The sequence below is a fragment of the Lactuca serriola genome, chromosome 6, assembly GCF_051521515.1.
Source record: "Lactuca serriola cultivar US96UC23 chromosome 6, Lser_US96UC23_V15, whole genome shotgun sequence".
In the NCBI taxonomy this organism is placed as follows: Eukaryota; Viridiplantae; Streptophyta; class Magnoliopsida; order Asterales; family Asteraceae; genus Lactuca; species Lactuca serriola.
In genome coordinates this window covers 16,374,265-16,388,246 of record NC_136413.1, presented here as the reverse complement: position 1 = coordinate 16,388,246, position 13,982 = coordinate 16,374,265, and the positions used below count along the sequence as shown (strand labels likewise).

Genomic DNA, 13,982 nt, shown 5'->3' with positions numbered 1-13,982 from the left:
TTCTACCCTCAATGGGGTCTTGGAAGGGTATTTTTCGTCAATAGTCGCAGCCTTCAACCCTCTCTCCCCTCGATTCGACCTAATTTCCGAGATATATATAGTTACCAAAAATCTCGACACCATGACGTGGTAAAGGCACCACGTCGTGGTCCTCAAGTTTATCTCGTATTCTTCAAGCCAGCGGTAAGAATCGCGAAGATTCGATTCACCACGTCATGGTGGAATCACCACGTTGTGGTGATTAGAAATTTGACTTTTCTCAAAACACGGTAGTCGTCCGAAATGGTGTCTAGTCTTCAGATCATTTTGAATCGCCTTAATCGGAGTTACGAGTCATGAGATATGGTCAAAATACTGACGAGGGGTCAAGCTTTCCAACAACATCTTTCTTGTGTCTTCTTCTTGCCTAAGCTTGCATTTTCCTGCTTCCAGCTTCCATGTTGCTTCCGAGCATGTCTTTTATGCTACATAAAAAATATTAAACATAATAAGTGCTTTTTGTTCTATATTAAGCATAATTATAGCTAAAAGTATTAAGAAATGATGTAAAATATATGTGTAGATATGCACATATCAAAATACCCCATACTTATCTTTTGCTTGCCCTCAAGTAAAACTAATTAATTTTAATTCAAACCTTCATCACCACCATCATACAGAACAATCCATTTTGAACTCAACCACTATACCAAGACCTCAATGCGCATATTTGTGTCTAAAATCCTAACAACTTCCTCAATCCTAAATATTCACAATCCTTATGAACCTTCACCCCTTAGTTTATATGACCCTCATTTCTGCAACCCTCCGAATCAATCCCCAGAACTCTTTCTTAACCTCAAGGTATTTTTGGTTAATCAACCCAATCATACATAAACTAGAAATTACAGCTTTAGATACCAAATTTGAGCTCTTGGAATTCTTCACTTCTCTGATATTTGATCTTTTATTTCTTTGAATTCACCACCTTTTTGTTTGATTTTTTTTGGTATCTTCAACTTTTCTAATTTCTTCATAATTTTTTTATCTGTTGATCTTCGTACTTTGATAGCTCCAAAATTCTTACAACTTTTTGGTAATTTTTCTCATTTTTTTAATATATATCTCATTGTTTTCTTTTTCACTCAAATACTACATGCTTCAGCAAGGGTGCTTAACTTCAACCTTTATTGGCTAAAGGTATTAGTCTATGTGCAATGACTACATAAGCTTTCCTGGATAGATTTCAGGTTTAGGCTGCAAAACATATTATTCTATATAAACTACCAGATTACCTTTCATAACTCATGGCTTTTCTCTAAGACTTGGGAAGCCACAAATATACTATAACATGTATTGGCTCGGCTAAACATTTGAGCTCTCATCGGATCATCCCATATAACACTAGCAACTTAAGTTCAAACTATTGCTAGATTAAATTTTTAGATTATTATTTCAAACCTATTAAAAAATTTTAAATTTACTTTTTTGACCCCTACCCCACACTTATTACATACAATACCCTCATTGTATGTTATTCAAAACATATAATAAAAAAGAGGGAGAATAATGAACAAACTCCCGTGGGATAGAAGATGCATCTCCAATCGTGTGTAGGATCTCTAGCTTGCTCTAAAGTGTGGAAACAGAATTGGAAAGTAGAATGGCAGCCTCCTGATGTGATGAAAAACTCCCCCACGACATAGGAAAGTGTCAACTATGTCGTGGTAGCCAGGACATTACTTCAGCATGGCGTAAAAATAAAATTTGATGGTGTGGGAACAACTCATCCATACCATGCAATTCAATATAGAATTGGAAACGCCACTCCAGAACACTTAGACTGCTGAAAGTACGGTATTAGACTCAAAAAACGGACTCAAAAGGCACCACCTCATGGTGGCTCAAACAAATTATTTTTCGGGTATTCTGACTGCGACAAAACGACGTGGCGGGGATTACCATGACGTGTTGGTCTTGAAATTGCAATAATCGGTGCCACAATAAGCTGATTTCTGGAGTATATGTGGCACCAACGAATGTACGAAGCTGTTAGGCATGACTCCTCACTTATTGACGCAAACAAACACCCGAAAAATTGCTCAAATCTCGCTTCTCTCTTCGTTTTCTAATCTTTCTCTATAGAGAGCCTTGTTTTGTCAATAATACACTCACTCAGATCTAAATATAATACTTGGAAGGCTTCTTCTTGAGAATGCAAATGTATCGGATCAAATGAAATCAAATAACCATTCTTGAAAAATGTGTTGAACCACTGCCACGACATGTTGATGATGTCCACGTCGTCTTGTCTTCTTTTCTGTAAATATACTTCAAAATGCTTTTCTCTTCATTATGTAGGAACCCCACACTTATTCAAAAGCTTGTTCTTCAATTATGATCTTCAAAACTCGCATAACTTCTTCAAATTAAGCTTCTTCACTACTTCACTTTCTTTCATCACTACAAAATAAGATCAAGAACTAGAGACACACATCATCATTCGCTTAAACAAACAAAAAAAACTAAAAATTAAAATTTTTAAACTAAAACAAATCAAAAGGAAACGAAAATGCAAACTCATAAAAATCAGGTTGCCTCCCGACAAGCGCTTCTTTTTTAGGAGTCGTGAGCCAGACTCCTTACCACTCTACGTTGCATCAGGTGGAAGTGTAACCTCCGTGTTCTCCATCATCTTGAACCTTAATCATTTGTAAGGAAACCTTCTATTGAATGCCTTTCTTGACCTTTCTTGCATTGTTGGGTTGACATCTTCTTTATGTTTCCGCTTGGGTTCTGTCCTCATTCTTATGTCTTTAGCTTTTGTCTTATCTCTTTCCGGGTTTTTCTTGTCAAAATGAGACTTATCACTCTCTACTTCTTTTTCTTCAATCTCCTCTGTTACTGGATTTTATGGCCTTGGAAAAGCGAACACCTCCAAAATCATTGGCGTTGACACTAGGGGTTTTGAATAATTCACTTCTTTTTCCAATTGGGCTTCGAGTAAAGGCTCCTCCCATTCCTCCCACTCTTCTTCCTTCACCCGTTCAAATTCATCATGCTTAAGGAATTTTGTATTTTCTTGTTTCACCAAATTTGCATTGGCACAGGATGGGAAAGGAAGAGGTCAACAACAGAAAATTCATAATCTTCTTTTATTGCCCACGACGTGGCACTATTGTGCCCACGTCGTGGTGACTGGGCAGCTTCATGATACTCTTCTTCTTCTTTCTTTTTTACTTTGAGTGATTGATTTTACTCCTCTTCAAGTTCCTTCATATGCTCCAATTCATGTTCTTCTCTATCAATAGCCATGACTTGATCCATACGGATTGACTCAACTTTTCTTGAAAGTAAATCTGATAGCTTTTCTTGTAAAAGTTTTGTTAATTGCCCAACTTGTGTTTGGATGCTCAAAATAGATTCTTTTTGAACTCTATGAGTTGCATCAGTTGCATCATGTCTTTTTTTCGCTAGCTTCCATGAATCTGAATAACATCGACTCGAGAGCATATATTTTCTCTAAATGGACTTGCTCAATTTGGTAGAGATCATGCTTAATTTCTTGAGTTTCTTTCACATCTCATTCTCTCTTGTACTCCACCTCATAATCCTTAGTAGAATGGGGTCCCCCACAAGCTCTGCATCTATCATGAATTGATCCACAACTTTTGTGATCCTTTCTTCCATTGCGTCGAGCTTTGCAATTACTGCGTTGATAGTATCTTGACCAACATATTTACTTGAATTCCCTCTAGTGAAATCGTCCTTTTAGTTATAATACTCTCTTGAATGCTTAGCGAATTCTTCAATCAAAGCTTTAGTTGTTGTCGGATTCTTCTTTGTCATGGGCCCTTGCGAGTCTAAAAGTTGACGAGTGCCCACATTTACTCCATCATAAAATATCGAGATTTCTTGTTGCACATTGAAGTCATGTTGAGGGAAATGTCGTAACAATCTCTTTTAATGTTCCCAAGCTTCGTATAATGACTCCCTCTCTAATTGTTGAAAATTCTGGATGTTTCTTTTAAGCTTTGCCGCTTTTGAAGGAAAGGTAAACTGGTTGATGAACTCGGTCTGAAAATCAGTCCATGTCGTGATTTCTCCAAAGGGAAATGATTTTAACCATTCTTTTGCTTCACCCTTCAACGTGACCGGTAAAAGTTGAAGCATCACCGCATTTTCACTCACATTTGGTGTATTAAAATAATGTGAAATCTCCTCCACCTCTTCTATGTGCTTATAAGTGTCCTCATGCTCCTTCCCATAAAAAGGTAGTTCCCTTAACATACTAATAATGTGCCCGGAAGTTCAAACTTTTCCGTGGTTGGGATTTTTGGTGGTTCAAGACCCCATCTTTTTTTCGTTCCTCATATATCTTTTGTACTCTTCCATTGACATGGTCATGATGTCCCCCATATTTCCTGCTAAAAAAAACTAAAAAAAACGCGTAAAAGGAACACAAACTAAAATAAACAAAAACTAAAACTAAAAACTGTCTGGAACGTGACCACGACGTGGTCATGGTTCCAACGACTTAGTTGATGTTCAGACGAAAAATAAAATAAAATAAATGCTGAAAAATAACTTTTTGCGGTTTTGAACCCACAAAAAGGATCGTAATTAAATTAGAAATGAAATAAGTTGTTCCCCGGCAACGGTGCCCAAAAACTTGATGTGTACAAAAGTACCTACTAGTTTTAAATTTATATCCTAACCAACTTAACTAACTAATATTCACCTAGGCAGTGTACCTAGTCAGATTGTAGTGTAGTTTAAGTAAGTTGGGGTCGAACACAGGGAACGAATTTAATTATCTAAAATAATTACTCTAAACTAATCTAAAATCAAACAATAATTAAAAAGGTTTTTATCTAATTTTGCAAGTCTAGATAAACTTAATTACTAAACAAAGGTTCAGTCAATTACTAAAACCACTCCCGTTTAGTTCGAATCCACTTCTTCTTTATGGTTAACTAACAACTATGCCTGGTCACACACAATCTAACACATAATCAATTATGAATTATCAATAGGCTATGTAAGATTTATTATGGAAACATAATTATGATCATAATTTATGTTCTTCAGGACAGCTAAATTTGTTACTTTTATTACTTATCTAAGATTTAGTCGATCCTAGCTCTAGCAATTTAACGGTCACTAAATCACTAGGTAATCAAGTTCATGTAATTTAATGGCCACTAAGCTACACTACATTTGAAATTAAGAAACAAAGTTACAAACTTTAAGATGCTAGGTAATGATAATCAAACGCATGCATAAACCAAATTCATATAATCCATAAAGTAAGAAATTAACTCATAGTTTTAGGTTTCATCTAACTAAATGAAAGCAAGGGTTTCTAACCCATAATCATGGATGGAAAACACATAAACATAATGGGAAACTAGAATAATCATGATTAAACTAAGCAAACCGAATGTGTAGATGTGAATCCTTGCTCCAATCTCTTTATCCTTCGATGTCTAGTTGAATTCTGCCCTTAAAGGGGTCTTGGAATGGTACTTTTCGTTAATTGTCGCAGCCTTCAACCCTCTCTCTCCTCGATTCGACCTAATGTCCGAGATATATATAGTTACCAAAAATCTAGACACCACGATGTGGTAAAGGCACCACGTCGTGGTCCTCAAGTTTATCTCGTATTCTCCAAGCTAGCGGTAAGAATCGCAAAGATTCCATTCACCACGTCGTGGTGATTGGAAATCCGACTTTTCTCAAAACACGGTAGGTGTCTGAAATCGTGTATAGTTTTCAGATCATTTTAATTCACCTTAATCGGAGTTCCGAGTCATGAGATATGGTCAAAATACTGACAAGGGGTCAAGCTGTCCAACAACATCTTTCTTGTGTCTTCTTCTTGCCTAAGCTTGCATTTTCCTGCTTCCAGCTTCCATGTTGCTTATGAGCATGTGTTTTATGCTACATAACAAATATTAAACATAATAAGTACCTTTTGTTCTATAATAAGGATAATTATAGCTAAAAGTATTAAGATATGATGTCAAATATATGTGTAAATATGCACATATCACGCTCCCAGGTGTATTCAGGTCCTCGGTTTGCATTCCAGCGGACCTTTACAACGAGTATGCAAGTTTGTTTTGTTCTTTTAATTTCCCAATCCATGATTTCTACTGGTTCTTCAACAAAGTGAAGAATCTCGTTGATTTTGATTTCGTCCAGAGGCACAACGAGGGTCTAATCGGACAAGCAATTATTTAAGTTTGACACATGAAAGGTAGGATGTGCGTAATCGAGTTCTTGCGGTTATCGAAGCTTGTATGCTACCGGGCCGATCCTGGCAAGGATCTCGAATGGTCCGATATACCTTGGATTTAGTTTCCCATGTTTTCCAAAACATATTAATCCTTTCTAGGTAGAAACCTCAATAGCACTCGGTCCCCAACCTGAAATTCCAAGGGCTTCCGTCTTTTATCTGCATAACTCTTTTTTCTGTCTCTTGAAGCTTTTATTACTTCCCGAATTTGGACAATCCTTTCGGTCGTTTCTCTTATGACTTTGGGCCTGTTAGAGTGTTGTCGGGTATTTGTCCTCTAGCTAGTTGTGTGTCCCACTTCAGCCCATCATATAGGTGATCTGCACTTACGACCGTAGAAGGCTTCGAATGGAGCAACCTTGATGCTAGTGTGATAGCTATTGTTGTATGAGAACTCGACAAGTCGTAAATGGGTATCCCATGCCTTACCAAAATCGATCACACAAGCTCTTAGCATGTCTTCCATGGTTTGAATGGTCCTCACTCTGACCGACAATTTATGGATGGTAAGCGGTACTCATGTCTAGACTCGTACCTAGAGATTTTTGTAGTGACTACCAGAACCATGAGGTGAATCTACTATCTCTATCGGAGATAATGGATATTAGTACACCATGCAGTTGCACAATCTCTCTGATATATGTTCGAGCTAGTTTCTCCATCTTGTCAGTTTCCTTTATTGGTAGGAAGTGCGTGGATTTGGTTAATATATTGACGATCACCCAGATGGTGTCAAGTCCACCCACTATTTTGGGGTAATTTGGTTATGAAATCCATGGTTATCCACTCCCACTTCCACTTGGGTATTTTAGGTTGTTGTAACAATCCTGAGGGCTATTGGTACTCTACTTTGACTTTGGCGCAAGTCAGACACTTGCCTACATAGGCAACAATTTCGGCTTTCATCTTCGGCAACCAATACAATTTCTTGAGGTCTAGATACATTTTGTCTGAACCGGGATGTACGGAGTATCGATTCTTATGAGCCTCATTCATGACAATGTCTCTAAATCCATTAAACTTAGGTTTCCAAATTCGATTGACGAAGTAATGAACTCCGTCACCCTTGACTTCAAGATTCTTATCCATTCCTCTTAAGGCTTCGCCAGCCACGTTTTCTGTTTTCAAGACTTCCATTTGAGCTTCCTTGATTTGCGTGGACAGGTGTGAATGGATCGTCAAGGTTAAGGACTTCACTCGGCGGCCCGAGTATTCCTTTCGACTAAGAGCATCAGCTACTACATTAGCTTTTCCTGGATGATAACGAATCTCGCATTCGTAATCGCTCAACAGTTCAACCCATCGTCTCTGTCTCATGTTTAGTTCTTTTTGGTTGAGAATGTGCTAAAGGCTCTTATGATCAGTGAATATTGTTCATTTTGTGCTGTAGAGATAGTTCCTCCAGATCTTTAGGGCGAACACGACTGCTCCCAGTTCTAGGTCGTGGGTAGTGTAGTTGACTTCGAGCGTCTTGAGTTGTCTCGAGGCGTATGCGATGACCTTTCCTCGTTGCATTAGAACACATCCTAGACATTGGTTTGATGCGTCGTAGTAGACCACGAAGTCTTCTGTTCCTTGTGGCAGGGATAATATAGGTGCAATCCATAGGGTTTGTTTCAGTGTTTGGAGCGCAGCGTCTTGCTTTTCTCCCAAGTTGTTGGTTACACCCTTCTGAGTCAGGGCAGTAAGTGGTTTGGCAATCTTTGAGAAGTTTTATATGAGTCTTCAGTTATAGCCAGCAAGGCCAAAGAATTGTCGGATTTCCGTTGGAGTTCTTGGAGTTGCCCAGTTCTCGATTGCCTTGATTTTGGAAGGGTCCACGTGTATCCCTTCTTTGCTGACCACATGACCAAGGAAATCTACTTTCCGAATCCAAAATTCGCACTTTGAAATTTTTGCGTATAACTTCTTTGCCCTTAATGTTTCCAAGACCTGCCGGAGGTGTTGAATATGTTCTTCTTTGCTCTTCGAATATATGAGTATATCATCTATGAACACAATCACAAATTTTTCTAGGAAAGTGTTGGATTAATGTCTAAATCCATAACTATAATTGGTAAGACTTAACCCGACTCGGCATGGTCCATTTGGGTTGCATGGCATCATGCATTTGGATAGACTAAAATGAGAGAAATAACACTTATGGTTTGTTAATATATTATAAGTTCTAATATATTAATAAGATTATTTAATTAGTATTGATCAAGAATTAATCTAGGATTAATTAAGTGATCAAAAGAAGATTAATTAAATATATGGGTTGATTGTGTAAATCATCCATACTTGTGTAGTGGGCTAATGCTTCATGGATTGTCAAGTTGGGCTAAAACCCATAGGATGCTCCATGGATGCTCCATGGTGTATTTGAACCCATGGATCCAAGGAAATGGAAAGCCATCACAATTAGGGTTTACCCTAATTGTTAAACTATATAAAGATCTTATTGGTGACAAAATCAGCACTAAAGTATATGTAAAAGGGCTAGCCGATTTTATGAAGTGTGGATTTCTCTCTAATCTATTCCAAGTGTATTTGGTGTTGTGTGAACCATTTGAGGTGTCACACTTGGGGCACTAGGCACTCAAGCTTAATGAAGACATTCTACATCTAAGAGGTAGATAATTCTAACATGATATATTCATTTGTATCAATGTTATTATGCTAGTTAGGATGAATACCTTGGAAAGTTCATATTTGCATGTATAATAGAGAAAACATAGATTCAAGGTATTTAGGGTTGCATGTACACTTAGGATGTGTTAGAATGCTCAAAACCCAACAGTGGTATCAGAGCCTAGGCTTGTTTTCTCTTATACTTGATGCAAATGTGTTTTTTCAAAGTTGAATCTGTCCAGACCATAAAACTCGACAAGTTCTGGTAGAAAACTCGACGATTTCATGTGTTAAAGCATGAACTCGACCAGTTCCATGAAAAACTCGATGAATTTGGCCTCCAGACAGCATATCTTCGTGTTTTTTGGCAAGAATTGGACTAGGAACATTACCATAAGCTGTTTTTGAACTTATAAACTTGTTTTTGATGTGATAATGTTCATGCTAATCCAATTTCAAAGATAATTTTCAATAGATTCATGTTTTGTATTAGTTTAAGAGTTATGCTAATTACATGAAAAAGTTTGATGTGAATTATCTTTGTTCATATGAGTAGCTTAAATTAATAGATAAGTTAATTGACTATGTGTTTTCAATCCATTTTAATCTAAGAGATGATTCTAAAATGTGTTTGTGTAACTTGTCCTCAAGTTACATGAAAGGTCACATTTAAGTTGCATAAAATTCATTAAAGTTGGCAATAGTTACAAAAATGAAGAGTCTTGTCCTCAAGTTATGGAGTTTCAAGAGTCACTTCATTAAGTTATAAAATGTGTAACCTTAATTAATTCCATAAGTTATAAAATAAAGAAAAGTTACATTCTTTTATTAGTTTAAAGTCTTCCATAACTTGTCCTGAAGTTGTGGAACTTGAAGAGTTTTTTAATTAAAAACTACTTTAAACACATAAGTTATGGAATTAATTAGTTTTGAATAGTTTCAAAACATGCCCTCAAGTTTTGGAATTTGAAAAGTTAAAATTCAACCCTTATACTTTATAATATTATAAGTTAATATATATATATATATATATATATATATATATATATATATATAAGAGTAAAGTTAGTCTTACCGTTAGTAGGCCTCATTCACAAAGCCGGTCTATAAGGAGGGTATAAAGTTACTGTCTATAAAATGGAAGTTTAATGGGTGTCCACTCTCACCCACCGCTTCCTTGACCAGTGGAGGGTCGTTAGCCGAACGGGTAGGACAAGGACTAGAATTCTCCCTTCATTAAAAGTATTAATGATAGATACTAAGTGACTAAACTCTTATTAATACCCAATCTTAGTTACTTAGGAAAATGTGAATAAGGCGCTAATCCATGAAATTACACTTTGCACTTTGTTTAAGCCGTTAGTGGAGCGTGTGTGGTTAACCGACACACTAACCTGGACTTAACAAGGTAGGCAAAGGGTAACTTAATATTTATCATAGTATCGGTGGAGCGTGTGTGGTTAACCGGCACATCGATTAAGGGGTAAATATTAAGGGTACCAAGTATATTTGCATGGTTACTTCACACCTTGTGTTGTGATCCTCGGCATCCCAGTCACAAAACCTGAAGGGCACACTCGAGATTAAAACATACCATTGAATATTTCAATGAATCTCAAAGATCTAGGAGTTTCAAAAAACTAATTAAAACCTAATAATATATATTTCGTTTTCATGGTGGAAATTGGTGAATCGTCATTCGCCTACCTTCAAATATTTTATAGCTTGGATTACGGCATCCTTCTTCTAAGTTATAAAAGTATTGTGTTGGGTCCTAGCCTTAATATTTCATATTGGGTGTTATATTAGGGACTTTAAATCAACTATCTTGAATATCTCCCAAAAAGATGTCTGGTTTAGACAGTTATGATCTTCCTAAATCTCTTGAAACAAGCTTTCCTAAATTAAGATGATGTTCGATGGAAATCATACTTCTTTCACCTCCTCCAATTATTCTCCCTAACCCACAAGTTCTTGAAAAGTTTAAGGTCACTCAAGCCTTATTGGCAGGAAAAGGTCTATGTGTGGTCACATCTTGGAGATGTAGTCACATATTGACAAGTCGGGAGATTTGGGTGTCAAAGTCTTGAGAAAGTTGGTGGTTTAATCACTTTCTAAGTCACATAGTGAGTTCCTTTGGGACTCCTATGATACAGACTATGACAAGACCCTTAACGGTCTTATCTATTTGCTAAGATCAACTTCCAAAACTTTATGGACATTGACAATGATGACATTGGATATCCAGTAAAGCTCTCTCTTCCTAATGGAAAGGGATCGACCATAATCAACTCGGTTGACCAAATAGTAAAGAGAAAGGCTAAGTCTGTGATAGTCCCATTTTCCATTACCAAAGGGTCCATATGTTTATATTGCCAAAGGAAGGGGCATTGGTTGCGAAGTTGCCAATTTACCTAAGGGTGTTAAAGTCAATAAGTTTGATTCTACTTCAGGTAAAGTCCACTATCAAACTTTGCTAAGTTTCTATTATGGGATTCTTGATACATGATGTGACTGGGTCACATGGTGATGTTTTAAGAATCAAAGAAAAATGAAGGAACTTAAAGAAAGAATATGTTGAATCTGGTCGTGTAGATGGATTTCTATCGCATAGTTTGAAGATCGGATTCTTAAGCTACTTCTTAGGAGTTATGATATTTTGCTTAGCAATAGATAACAACAAGTTTTCATATGAATTGTAAGGATAAGTTTTTCCGCAAAGTTTTAAAATAAAAGGTAAATCTTTTTGATTTTATTTATTTTAAAATATCCTTACAGTGGCATTTGTGAAAGTCTTTGTTGCTTACAAGATTCCATTAAGAGCAAGAGTGGAAATATGAATTTGATTCTTTCATTTGTGGTAGTGTCTAAATTTACCAAATAAGGAAAGATCCTCATCACCCAAGTTTCAATTGGACCGAAACTTGGAATCATGCAAGTTATATAGCATGATGGATGAGAACTTTCAAGCATTGGAAAATTAAGAATAACTACTTGTTCACATGGATGTGTGAGTCAAGTAAAGGACTAAGGGATCGAGTACACATTCTTGTGCACTGGTTAAGTCCACCACAAAAGATCGATAAGACTATTCGTCATTATTTACTAAGGTTTAGTAAATATGGTTATACTTACAAGCTTAAGTATAAGTTCTGAAACATTGGAAAAGATCCAATGTATGGCAGAGCGAATAAGAAGAATCAAATAGGTAGAAAGATAAAAGTTTCTCAAATCTGGAAAGATGGGAGAGTACTTTAGTATCAGTTTTTGTGATCATCTTAATGATTAAGAGATCTTATTATAATTGATCCTCTTAGTGCATTCTTATGACTAAGAAGAGGAATATTGAATTGTTGGAATGGTTAAATCAAGAAGATGATTCATACTTCGTTCCAAAAACAATTCTTAGAGTTATACTCTAAGAATGTAACTTGAGTGACATGTCTTAAAGAGGGTTTAAAACACTTGTCAAATGTAAGAGTAAAAGTTTTCTACTCTTGTACATTTGAAATTGGTAAGTTGTGATGTTTTGGATAAAACAAAGACAACCTAAGGCCAATTGTGTGAAGTGTTTGTCTTGATTAGAATCCACACTATCTCTTGAATATTTGACAAGAGAGTCTTATATGTCAAGAGGACAGTGGGAGACTTAAAGGTCTTGAAAGTCTAAAGAACTAATCAAGAATAAAACCTGAAGTTCTTCACTAGCACACGACTTGTGGTTTATAACCTATCGTGTTGACATATTTTGTGCCCATTCCAATTAAAGATGGCTTTGCATATGAGTTCTTAGAGTTCTCAATTGGTTGCACAACAACTTGGAAGCAATGTAAGGCTCTTGAGTTGCCAGGTGGAAGAATGTAAGATTGCACAAGTTCAATCCATATGGGTTAGGATTTGTCAGTAACCTAGTCTTGTGATTATGGTTTGACAAATTCACTTGGATAAGAACACATACACCGTAAAATCTTAGTGTCATAAGGTTTCTCTCTGATTCATGAAAATGATGGTGAGGAAACACTTCCACCAAGTAGATTTGAAGTAGATAGCAATTGTGATATTTGCATTCTCAAAGTAGTTAATGGAGCTGTGTGGTTAACCGACACACTAACATGGACTTGTGAGAAGTGGCAAAGGTCTGAACAATCAAGACTATGATTACGACATCCCTTTTCATAGTTCTTAAAATTGTTTAGACACACCTGTGAGCTATCTAAGATAAGGTGTATGATATTGATAAAGTTTTATCAAAGCAATCTAGTATCAGAAATCTGAACTTTGGTAAGAAAGTCAATAAAGTATTGTTTTTTCTAGAAGTTTAGCTGATTTCTGAGTACATGTCAAAGCTAGTGGGAGCATAAGTGTTATGCTAATAATCATCATGTTAGTGGGAGCATGATAATTATGATAAAGGTTGCAAGTTAGTAATTTTAATTATAGAAAAACAAAAGGTTTCAATTGGGAAAGAGTTGGTTTTCTATAATTAAGGGAGAGGAAATTATACTTCATTTCAATTCTAAAAGCTTAGATTGAGATTTTAATCAAATTCAGTTAAGAATATATACGAATTTCATGTTGGAATCATGTTGGAATGGCTCCACATATGGAATTTCTATATATGGGTTCATTATTTGCGTTCTCAAATTTGATTATGATTACGACATCCCTTTTCATAATCTGAAATTATGAGAACTTGGCAAATAGAAATATTATAGCAAAAGACTGGTTTAGTCTTTATGTGAGACATCATGAATTGTGTCCCATATGCTTTGGATATAGGATCGATTGCATGTGGTATATTCATCCTTTCTAAAATTTTCCAAATGCCTAGGGCATTAAGAAGAGAAAAGGTCTAGAATTGGATATGACTAAAAGGATTAAATAATTGTTGAGGAAAATCTAAGGTTTACCAAAGATTGGTTGCTCAAGGATAGTCGGAAGTATAGTGATAATTGTGGAAGGACCATATTGACATAATCTGTAAGGAGGCAAATCTTGTTTAGAAGTGATAGTCAAAATGGAATCTGGAAATGTTTCAAAGTTAGAAATTATTCAATCTGTGTAAGATTAGGAAACTTAATGCAAGAAG

The 13,982-nt window shown here is 36.1% G+C and overlaps 1 non-coding gene across 1 annotated transcript; it reads left to right on the top strand.

The window, feature by feature from the left end:
- The first annotated feature begins 3,907 nt into the window (after nucleotides 1–3,907).
- LOC145060624 (small nucleolar RNA R71) lies at nucleotides 3,908–4,014 on the top strand. The gene has a single exon (XR_013686841.1). It is a non-coding gene; the product is annotated as a small nucleolar RNA R71 (small nucleolar RNA).
- Nucleotides 4,015–13,982: the final 9,968 nt, after the last annotated feature.